The sequence below is a fragment of the Hyperolius riggenbachi genome, chromosome 3 (genome assembly GCF_040937935.1).
Source record: "Hyperolius riggenbachi isolate aHypRig1 chromosome 3, aHypRig1.pri, whole genome shotgun sequence".
Classification (NCBI taxonomy): Eukaryota; Metazoa; Chordata; class Amphibia; order Anura; family Hyperoliidae; genus Hyperolius; species Hyperolius riggenbachi.
The window spans coordinates 247732536-247744445 of record NC_090648.1 but is presented as its reverse complement, the minus strand read 5'-3'; the positions used below and the strand labels follow the sequence as shown (position 1 = coordinate 247744445).

The 11910-nt window shown below is 43.8% G+C and overlaps 1 protein-coding gene across 4 annotated transcripts in view; it reads right to left on the bottom strand.

Annotated features, from left to right (window-relative positions):
• The window catches only part of LOC137563534 (oocyte zinc finger protein XlCOF7.1-like), a 64865-nt gene extending 59753 nt beyond the window's left edge, over positions 1-5112 (bottom strand). For 2 of the 4 annotated variants that reach the window (XM_068276116.1, XM_068276113.1), the window contains exon 1: positions 304-487. The gene's annotated coding sequence lies outside the window, so the exon portion shown is untranslated. Of the gene's footprint in view, positions 1-303; positions 488-3325; positions 3453-5038 lie in introns of those variants that run through there. The other 2 variants (XM_068276114.1, XM_068276115.1) reach the window with 2 other exon arrangements.
• Between the last annotated feature and the right edge of the window lie 6798 nt (positions 5113-11910).

Here is an 11910-nt window from a genome sequence, read left to right as displayed (position 1 = left end):
TTAAATAGCTGGCTGTGGAGCAGTTAACAGGAAAACAGCACTTCAGCTCTCCAAAACCATCTGCGTAAAGAAGAATATATATATATATATATATATATAAAAAAGGTTAACCAAATGCACAAAAGCAAATAATGTATAAAGGTGAGGTGACAAACTGCAAAAGCACATTTGGCATGCAGTAAATGGAAGTTTAGCTGTCTCCATGGATGAATAAGCGAGTCGGTAAATCCTGCATCAGCAACCAGCTGTACAAATACGGGAAATGAATGCGCCCTGTAGCAGAAAGCTCTCCATATACTGTACCTCGCTGCAGACACAGAGGCTGCTGTGAACGTACTGGGGTAGATCACCGGCTCAGCTCATTGTCAGAGTTTTTTTTTTTTTAGAATCATAACTATAAACAAACAGAAGGCATTAGGCATATCTTCTATTATCTGATATCTAGTGTATTTGTCATAATTTGCATTAACAAAGCTCCCCTCTGGCCGTATAATGTATACGTCATCAGGCCAGTCCGCTTTACGTTTGCGTATGAGACGGGAGTTGTAGTCTTTTTCATGTTATCAATGAAGGGAGTATAGAAGAAACAAACTTCCTCCCCCATAGTGCAATGCGAGATCATGCATCATGCAACCAACGAGCAGGCGCTTTGGTTGGGGTTGTTTTACGCTCGGCGTAATGGTGGCGTGTTTCGTGGAAGCTTTACTGATCGGAGACGTGAAATCATTTTTATGGTTAGCAAGTACAGTAATAAAGTAAGAAAATAGTATAGCTCTATCAGAAGACATCGCTCCCTCGTCTGTTAATGACTGATGGCGGAGCACAATTTGGTAAAGTGAAAAAAAAATATGTTTCCTCTTTCCTAGAGCTGAACTGAAAGCTCTGAACTACAATTTCATTTTATAGTTATGTTTCTGGGGATTTTTAGCATTAAAGGTCTACTGTGGGGGAAAAAAAAAGAGTTGAACTTACCTGCTTCTTATGGTCCCCCGAAGACACCCTGTGCCTACACAGCCACTCACAGATGCTCCGGCCCCGCCTCCGGTTCACTTCTGGAATTTCCGACTTTAAGGTCGCATTCACAGTGGGACATTATGGTCGCGCGTTATAAAGTCTTATAAAGCAGCTTACCGCACTGCAATGCTAATCCTATCTACCATTCACAGTGCGACGTTAAAGTCACGTTAAAAATGTTGCGTTGTGGTAACTCACTGCTTGCAGTGCATTTCCTCTTAATGCAGACACGTTGCGACTTTAATGCTGCATCAAACCGCAACGTCCCACTGTGAATGCAACCTAAAGTCATAAAACCACTGCGCCTGAGCGGCCGTGTCCTCACTCCCGCTCATGTCACCAGAAGTGTACTGCGCAAGCACAGACTGTACTGGTCCTGTGCAATACACTCCTGGGTATGTCAGTGGGAGCGAGGACGCGGCCAGTGGTTTTCCAACTTTAAAGTTGGAAATTCCAGAAGTGAACTGGAGGTGGGACTTGAGCATCAGTGAGTGACTGCGTGGGCACAGGATGTCTGTGGGGGACTATTAGAAGCCCCAGGTAAGTTCAACTCTTTTTCCCCTACAGTAGTCCTTTAAATCTGAACTGAAGTAAAGAAAGTGGACAAGCTAGCTGTGACAGCTACAAGCACAAAAGCAGTAGATACATACTGATCACTTAACCTCCTTGCCGGTCTAATTAATCCGGCAAGGAGGCAGCGCAGCACTTTTTATTTTTATTTTTTTTAAATCATGTAGCGAGCCCAGGGCTCGCTACATGATAGCCGCTGAGCGGCGGCATCCCCCCACCCACTCCGATCGCCTTCGGCGATCAGAGTAAGCAGGAAAACCCGTTCAGAACGGGATTTCCTGCATGGCGACCGGGCGGGATGATGTCATGGACGGCGTGACGTCAGAGGGAATCCCGATCCGCCCCTTAGCGCTGCCTGGCACTGATTGGCCAGGCTGCGCAGGGGAGGGGGTGGGCGGATCGGTGGCGATCGCGTACTACACGCAGCTAGCAAAGTGCTAGCTGCGTGTAGGAAAAAAAAAATTATGCAAATCGGCCCAGCGGGACCTGAGAATTCCTCCTGCGCAGGTTACCCCGACTGAGTTCGGGATAACCGGCAAGGAGCTTAAAGAGAATCTGTATTGTTAAAATCACACAAAAGTAAACATACCAGTGCATTAGGGGACATCTCCTATTACCCTCTGTCACAATTTCGCCTCTCCCCGCCGCATTAAAAGTAGTTAAAAACAGTTTTAAAAAGTTTGTTTATAAACAAACAAAATGGCCACCAAAACAGGAAGTAGGTTGATGTACAGTATGTCCACACATAGAAAATACATCCATACACAAGCAGGCTGTATACAGCCTTCCTTTTGAATCTCAAGAGATCATTTGTATGTTTCTTTCCCCCTGCATCTCTCATGCACTGAAGTTTCAGGCTGCTCTTTTCTTCCTGCAAACAGCTTTGCCCTTGTCTGTAATTCCTCACTATGTGAAAGCCCAGCCAGCTCAGAGGACATTTATCCAGCTTGTAAAAGATAAGAGAGAAGAGAGAAGCTGCTCTAATCTAAATAACACACAGGCAGTGTGCATAGAGGGGCCTGGAAGGGGGAGTTCATAGCAGAACCACAACACTGAAGAACTTGGCAGCCTTCCAGACACAGGCTGACAAGTCTGACAAGAGAGAGATAAGTTGATTTATTACAGAGACTGTGATAGTAGAAAGTGCTGCAGTAAGCCAGAACACATTAGAATAGCTTTTGGAACTTGTAGGATGATAAAAAACAGGATGCAATTTTTGTTACGGAGTCTCTTTAAAGAGACACTAAAGCGGAAAAAAATATGATATAATGAATTGGTTGTGTAGTACAGATAATTACTAGAACATAAGTAGTAAAAAAAATGTCTCATTTTTATTTTCAGTTATACAGCTTTTTTTTTATAACATTGCATCATTCTCTAATATTTGCAGTTTACACACTACTCAGCATTCAAAATGTTTTTTACATAACAGGCAGTGAACTTTTGACCTGTCCTGAACTGTTCTCTGCAAAAGAAAAAACAATACAGTTAAGATAACAAGGTTCAGAACACAGAGCTCTCTGCGACTTTGAAAGTTGTGGAGCTTAATGGCAATTTGCATAGATAACAACTGGAGTTTCTTAACTCTTCCTGTACTGGAAACAACATTAGGCTTATGTCTCTGCCCCTAATGCTTTATTTCTTAGCTGTACTACACATACAAATATCATATTTTTTTTCACTTCAGTGTCTTTTTAAAGGGAGTGTTAAGTAAAAAAAGAAAAAGTGGCCTGCTACTTACATGTGGCTTTTTTCAGCCCCCTGAAGTCCTCCTGGTCTATGGCCATCATTCCGCGCTGCTCCTTTCCCCCACTATTCCCTTTCGTAAGTAGCCACTGTGCATACGCGGCACTGTGTCAATCGCGCTCCTGTTTCAGACAACTGATATTTAATAAGAAATAAATATGGCAGCCTCCATATTCCTCTCAGTTAAGATGTCCTATAACAGGGTTTAAACTGGAAATTTGCGCACATTGTGCATATTGCTTTGCGTATCCTGAAAAAAAGATTGCAATGTTGTTGAAAGTTTTGATTGCACGTTACAAGTGCACTGTGATTAATACATTGAAGCATACACTACATAGACGTATGCTTCACTGTAACTGTAATCAGGCCCATTGTCCAGTAAACGCAGAGCATGCTGTGCTTCATTCTAAGGGTATCTGCTGCACAGTGTCACTAATGCGCAGATGTGAATGTACCATTGCAATATAATTGCATTATATTACCATGTGATAGTACCCTAAGGCCATGTTCACAGCGGGATGAGGCGCGGTGTTCCCTGTATAACGGTAATGCAATGCAACTAAACACATTACCATTAAGCATACAGTCAATTAAAAGTTTGCTTCACTGTAACTGTTAACGTGCGTGTTTTGTGTGGGTTACCATATTGCATGCCGTGGTACCTCAATGCATTTGCCGCACTGTGAACATCACTATAGTTGGTGCATTGTTGTGCAGAACGTGGCATTACAGAGACTGTTATGCCACACTGCAACATACCACTGTGAGCGAGGCCTCACTGATTACCTCCACTGCTCAATTTCTTCTGGGTCTATAATAGTTCCTTCTTTACCATGTGATCCCACCATGCAAGCCATTACAGATGAACAGCAGGCTGTTTGGGCTGTTACAGTCTTCTATTGTACCAGTGCAAATGGCAGTGTAACAGTCACATAGGATGGGCAGGGATAGCGACAGCTGAACTGAAAGGAATACCGAGGTGACATGATGAGATAGAAGTGTATATACAGTGCCAAGCACACAAATAACAATGCTGTTTTCCTTTTTTTCCCTTTCTCTGTCTGAAAGAGTTAAACCTCAGGAATGCAAGTGACAGTTTCTGTCCAGCCAGGACCTGGTCAGACTATAACATAACCCTCACTGATAAGGAAATACAGACATAAAACAATTTTCTGACAGAAAATGGCTTCTGAGAGCAGGAAAGAGATAAAAAGGGTCAACAGTTCATAGATTTTAGCTCTGGCATACTTCAATGAATTTGTCATTGAGCAGAGACAATGCAGTAAAAACTTAAAAAGTAGATATACTGTATATCATTGAATATAAGTCCAACTCGACCCCTAAATTTGACCTGCTTATGCTGAAATTTTTTTAATTACTTAAGTATAATTTTACCCAGCAAAGTTAATGGCTGCACTTGGGGACCAGAAGGCGTTAATGGCTTCACTTAGGGCTCAGGAGCGGTTAATGGCTGCACTGCCTGAAGTATTGCAGCCATTAACCCCCCTGACCCCCAAGTGCAGCCAATAACTCCTCCAGGTCTCCACTTGCAGCCATTAGTCCTCTTGTTTCCCCTCCCAATTCCTTTTGGTAATTAGAGTAGCCATTATTTTTCCTATCTGCCCCTACCACTTGTTTGTTAATTAATGTGGCCATGTATGCTTCACCACCCCCCTGCTTGTTAATTATTGTGGCCACATCTCCTTACCTTGCCTCTCTCTATCCCCACTGTTTGATCTGCAATTCGTTCAGGCCTCTTTTTCACGGGAAGTTGATAGACAGTGAAATGCCTCTCAAACTCTCACAACTGCTTGCTGCTGACTGGTAACTGCTCACTGCTGTCTGGTAACTGCTTGCTGAGCACACCGTTGAACTGCCCGTGGAAAAGAGGCCTCACACATACGGTACATGCTCAGATGCATCCTTTCCTTCTGCTATGTTAAAGGACTTACGAGCCCAAATTAAAAAAAAAAAAAAAAAGTTAAGTACCTGCCTGAAATTTGAATGCACGGAGGACGCCATCCGCACCCTCCGTGCAGTTCCGCCGGGTCCCCGCAGTAAAATCATCCCCTCGGCCTGTTTCCTGTAGTGTGGATCGGGGGGAGGCCCTAGAGCTGTGCAGCCGCACTCGCGTCTGTGTGGACTGCACAGCCGCGGCCAGCTCAGGCTGCCATTTTGCTGTGGGGTCGGGAGCAGCCCGGGGGGACAATTTAACTGCGGGAATCCGGCGGAACGGTGCAGGTGGCGTCCTCCGTGCATTCAAATTTCAGGCAGGTACTTAACTTTTTTTTTTTATTTGGGCTCGTAAGTCCTTTAAGCCTGGCATACACATCCAAATTTGATTTGCCAATCGCTGGCCAATTTTACCACCTCCATGTACACACCCAATTCTCAGAGAGTCTTTCACTGCATAAACACATTGCCATGAATCTACAGTACTGTATTACAAGCCATCATTCATTTCCACAACTCTTCAATTACCGTATGTGTCACCTTTTACACAGTTTGATGTGAACTTCTCTGTTCCACATCATTCTCATTATTCACTTTTCAGCAGCCATTAGGGTAGGAACACACTAGGCAGAATCACAAATGCGTTTTCCACTACATGCTATGGAGAATGCATATGCAATTCTGCCTAGTGTGTTCCTACCCTCAGGGCCCTTTTTCAATAGCCGCCATCCACTTGAACAAGCAGATCGCCGGCGTTTTGCCGATTGTTAGTGCACCGTGATTTACATGTAAAGCATTTTGATTTTTTGCTAATCGCAACTGTAGTGTTGCGTGATTATTGTAGCGATCGCATTTCGCTCCTGACAGTTCAAATCGCAATCGCGTTGAGTGAATAAAAGCTCTTGCAAATGCATTTACGATTGCAAGTGGAAAAGGAGCCTTAGGCCCTGTTCAGACTATGTGCGTTCCTAGCCGTTTTTTACAGAACGCATACAGAAAGATTTTACGCATAGAAACAGCTACTAATGTTTTCTAATGGCCTCGTTCACATGTATGTATATGAGACGCATACGTTTCTCATCCGCATTGCTACACGCAGTTCTGTGCGTCACGCACAGAAACGGACACAATGAAAGTCTATGGACGCGTATTATTGCGTTTTAGCGTACATTTCCCTCTGCGGTTCCCATAATTCTTTTTTTCCCCCCGGGTCACGTGTGTGCAAAACGCAATAGAAAACGAATTTGAATGCAAGAAAAACGCATGCGTTCTTCATTGTGTGTTTCTTTCAATTTATACGCGTTCTACAAACGCTGACAGTCTGAACAGGGCCTTAGGCCTCCTTTCCACAGACTGTTGGTAGGCAGTGATATGCCTCTCAAACTCTCACAAAGGCTCACTGCTGCCTGGTAACTATGGGCCCGTTCTCACTTGGGCGATTTGCGTTAATCGCCGGCGATTTTATTTACAAGTTTATTTACAAGTTGTGAAAATATCACCTTGGAGAAAACTCAGGTGCCCTTATGCAATTAACTTTTTTCCTGACTTTTCTCCTAGGAGATATTTTCACAAATTTGTCAATTAAATGCCTGTTAACCCACTAGCAAGCAAGAAAATACTAAAAATAAGTTTGATAGCACTTTTTCACCTTCTTTTGGTGCTTTTTCAATTGAGAAGTGCTAAAATTATTTTAACCCCCTTGGCGGTAATCCCGAGCTGAGCTCGGGGTATGCCGCCGGAGGTCGCCGCTCAGGCCCTGCTGGGCCGATTTTCATTCTGTAAAGAGCAGCACACGCAGCCGGCACTTTGCCAGCCGCGTGTGCTGCCCGATCGCCGCCGCTCCGCGGCGATCCGCCGCGTGCAGCGGCGAAAGAGGGTCCCCCCAGCCGCCCGAGCCCAGTGCAGCCGGAACAAACAGTTCCGGCCGGCGCTAGGGGCTGGATCGGGCGGCTCTGACGTCAGGACGTCGACTGACGTCCATGACGTCACTCCGCTCGTCGCCATGGCGACGAGGAAAGCAAAACAAGATAGGCCGCTCGTTGCGGCCTATCTTGTTACTTTCGATTGCCGGAGGCGATCGAAAGTGCGGATCCGGAGCGCCCTCTAGTGGGCTTTCATGCAGCCAACTTTCAGTTGGCTGCATGAAATAGTTTTTTTTTAATTTAAAAAAAACCCTCCGGCAGCCTCCCTGGCGATTTTAATAGAACGCCAGGGAGGTTAAAGAGAAGATGAAAAATGATCACCTAGGAGATAACTCGGGAGAAACAGTTAATTGCATATGGGCCCATGTAACATGTCAGTTCAGGCAGGCTTTAAGCATTATGATAATTGCAATAGCATCTTTACAGTTTGCTATTGTATAAGTTATCAAATACTGTACCTGTATTGAGTATGTGGAATGCAGCACCAAGGAATTTAGGTTGTGAATTGAGGAATATTTACATCCATCGTCCTATGGCCGTTGGTGCTCCTAATATCCCCAGACACTTTGCAGATGTTTACAGCAGTGACGTTAAGGGCTGGAACCCACTAGAGCATTTTTGGCAGCGTTTTGGGATCACGACAATCGCCGGTGATTCCCAAAAATGATTTGCCAATGAAAGTGAGGTGTGGTGAACCCATTAGTGCGATTGTGATTAGAGTAATCGCAATTGCAGGACATACATGATTTTGAGCGCTCAATGCTGTGTATAGCAGCGCTGCAAAATCACTTTGAAAAGCGATTTTGCAGCGACTTGGGGGGCTAGCAACTGAATATTTAAATAGAGATATTTAAACTTAATGGGTGTCCGTATTTCCGGCTTCCATCCGTAACCCCACCCCTTAGCAGAAGAGGTCACTGGCGCTTCCCTGATTGGTCCTAGCGAAGCACCTATGACCACCTGGTATGTATAATAAAGTTTATTGGGAAAAAAACGTGAATATTTAATCAGAGACACTGTACAGTTTGCTGTCGGAAATCGCAAGCGCGGTCGCTCTAGGAATCACTGCACACAGCTCTGCGTCAGTTTTAAAGCGCTGTAGCGATTCCTATTGGGTTCCAGGCCTAAGGCTGGTTTTACACCTGGCCAGAGCGTTGCAATGCAATGCTCCGCCCTCCACATTGCACCACATTGCCAAAAAGTTGATTAACTTTTTGAGCTTGCGATCATTCATTAGACTGAATGGGATCGCGGGTGCAATCACTCCGAAATACAGGCAACCAAGCACTGTGAATTGCGCATGAATGGAAACAGCAGTCTGCTGTCCCTGCGATGACGATGCGGAAACGAGCCCGTAAGAGAATGTTTATGTATATTTGATATATTTGATGTTTACATGAAATAGAATGGTTATGCTGTTCTTTTGTGTCACTGTGTTTACAGTCACAAGACTGGTCATAATTTGTCAGGGAACAAAAATCTTCAATTTGCACTTCTAAAACACTAGATTGTGTACACAACAAAGCTGCGCACAATGGCCCATAACCCATCTCAGGCCGTTTTGTGGATGCATGAACCTGCACATAGGCACTCGTGCATATTTCCCCATGGGCCTGAGCAGCTGAGTGACTAACACTGAGGGCTGGAACCCACTAGAGAGATTTTCTGAGCGTTTAGGGAGCGATTCAAACCGCTAGCGATTTCCCTAAACGCTCAGCTAATGTTAATGAATGGGCCAAATTCCACCAGAGCAATTGCGATTACCAAATTCGCGAAACCCAGGACATGCAGCGTTTTTGAGCGTTAGCATTTCTGCAATGTAAAGCATATAAGCACTGTCATAATCGCTCGTCAAAACCTACACAAAGCGATTTTGCAAGCGTTTTTACATTGAAAGGACCAATCAGAATTAAAAACGCTAATCGCTACACAACCACTGGCAAATTAATTACACTTTTTAAAATCGCTCCTGAAAACGTTCATGAAATCGCATACAAAACGCTGGCGATTGCAATTAGTGATAGCGTTTTGTAGTGGTTCCAGTCCTTAAGGTGTCCATACACTGGTCGATTTGCCATCCAATCAACCAACAGATAGATCCCTCTCTGATTGAATCTGATCAGAGAGGGATCGTATGGCTGCCTTTACTGCAAACAAATTGTGAATCGATTTCACTATGAAACAGATTCACAATATGTGGAGCTGCCAGGACAGGAAGTGAAGCCAGCCGGAGCCCAGCGCGGAGAAGGGACAGCGGAGACCAGGGGACTCATGCCGGCAGGACAGCTAATGTAATGTATTGCCACTAGCGTTGGTCATCGGACATTGAAACGCCGCTATCGACGCACTCCCGACCCGCCGACGATCGAGCGAAATCTTCCGCACGGACGGATCGAAGGGAACGATCGATTTCAGATGGAAATTAATCGTTCGGTCAGCGTTTGCACAACGATTTCACAGCAGATTCGATCACAGTGATCGAATCTGCTGTATATCGGTGGGAAAATCGTTAAGTGTATGGGCCCCTTTAGGCTGCATTCACACTCCAGGAAAAAACCCTTTGCTTTCCAGAACACAGGAAAACACTAAAGCTACATACACACTTGCGATAATGATCATTTGCAAGGAACGATAGTTACCAGACTAACAATATTGGAACGATTGGAATGCAAAGATGGGATGCAACGATCATCATACACATTTTAACGATCGTTCTCGCAGAAAAGAACGATCAGAGGGAAATGTTGCGTACATATTTATATAAAATTTAAAAAACAAACAAACACTAAAATGGAGTTACAATAGATAAAAATGATAGTTAACTTGAAAACAAAGTTTATTTGAAATTTGTAATGTAACAATCTTTACGGGCCACGCTACACAGGAAGTACAGAAGCTGGGCAGAATCCAAAGCAGGCGCATTGGCCCTTGTAATGATCATGCTCGGCAGATAACTGTACACACTATAGTTTTGTAACGATTGTCGCTCGATACGATCCGTCCTGTTGGATTTTCTCATCGTGCCGATATCGTTCGTTTGTCGTTGTACTTAATTATCGTTTGGTAAAGTTCTTTACCCGATTGTCGGCAGACCGATCGTTAAGCTGCTGTTTCAAACGACCATAGTCGCAAGTGTGTACGTACCGTAAGTCGGACAGTGAATGCAGCCTATGTTATTAATCGGATGCGTTCACACTGTCATTTGGAACACGAACACAATGGGAACAGACTGGACTGCAAATACAAAGTCCTGACCTGCTGCATTTTTCCGCAGCTGGACTGAGCTTGCTGCAAAAATCGCAAATTGGATGCAATGGAGGCTATGGGAACAGACACTATGCTGCTAGCCGCAAGCAAAACACTCACCTGTCCCATGTCCCACTGCAAGGGAGCCGAGGCCAGCAGAAACATGGGGCGCCTGATTGGTTTTCAAAAAAAACTATGGAAAGCTTCATGTAAAAGGAAAATTCTCATTGTTTCATGTGGACCAATGAGAATCCTCCCTGTTGCTTCCTGGTCTCCCAAGCTTTCTGGTCTCCAGGTGAGCTGCGGACGAGCTGGGACAGCGTAGACGCAGTGGCCAACGTGAATGACACCAGCGGATCCGCTTGCATCCTAAGTGAATGTGCTTACCGCAATGTTTCCACATATGCTACATTTGCATCCTAGTGTGAACCCAACCTTACTATATTTCTAAGGTGTGAAAAATCATTGCACCTATGAGTAACATCTCCAGTTTTAATCACTTCCAGAGTTCCCAAAATAAAAGGTTTTATGTTCTATAGATTAAATTTGTAGTTCTAAACCATGTTGTAAGAAAAATGTAAAACTTGTTTGAAGGGTGTACTTCTCATTTTGTTTTTGGTCTGAGGCTATTTCCATGATAATGAAGCCAGTAGCTGCTGGTAACAGTACAAGATGCTCTTATACTGTTGTTCTAGCCATAGAAGTATCAGTGCAATTCAGTTTCCTACATCCGTCTTCTCTTCTGCAACATTCATTAAACCAGTAAATACTCAGTGGATGCCTTGAGATCGGTTTATGCTACTTCTGTCTGCTGCAAGCAGGTTTCTGAAGATGTATCTGTACCCAGAGGTGTTTATTGGAAAGTGTTATTGCTTTCATGACTTGTGGAAAATAATAATTTCCCAGGCTGCCACAGGTGAGCATTTTCATTAAAACATAATTCTGAAACACGCTATGCAAAACTCTTACAAGATAAAGTTTTTGGTAGCATTTACAAATATGGAAATCTTTTCTTTATTGCTGCTGTCACTGTTAAGTCACACCAGCTATTTTAAGGCAATCAAAGTCCTTCAGGCCGTCACTGCGTGATATCTAGCACGAAATACTTCAAATCCTTTTAATGGGTTTTATTTGACATGTATCACATCCATGTTTAATTTGTATACATATGGTGCTTGGAGACTATGGATTTTACCTCTACAACTGCACACAGTGTTAGGATCCTTTGTTCATAATATATAGAGCAATAACCCTATAATATGCAGTAATTTTGCATACATATGTTGTTACGTTAAAAGAAGGAAAAATAACAGTTAATGGATAGATTTAAAGTACTGTAGTTTAACTTTCTTATTGCAATCATTGAATTACACAGCTTGATATAAAGGCAGAGCCTGGGTGATATGGACTTTGTTTTGTAGTCTGAATTCTTGGTTTCTGTTCCAAATCAAGACAATTG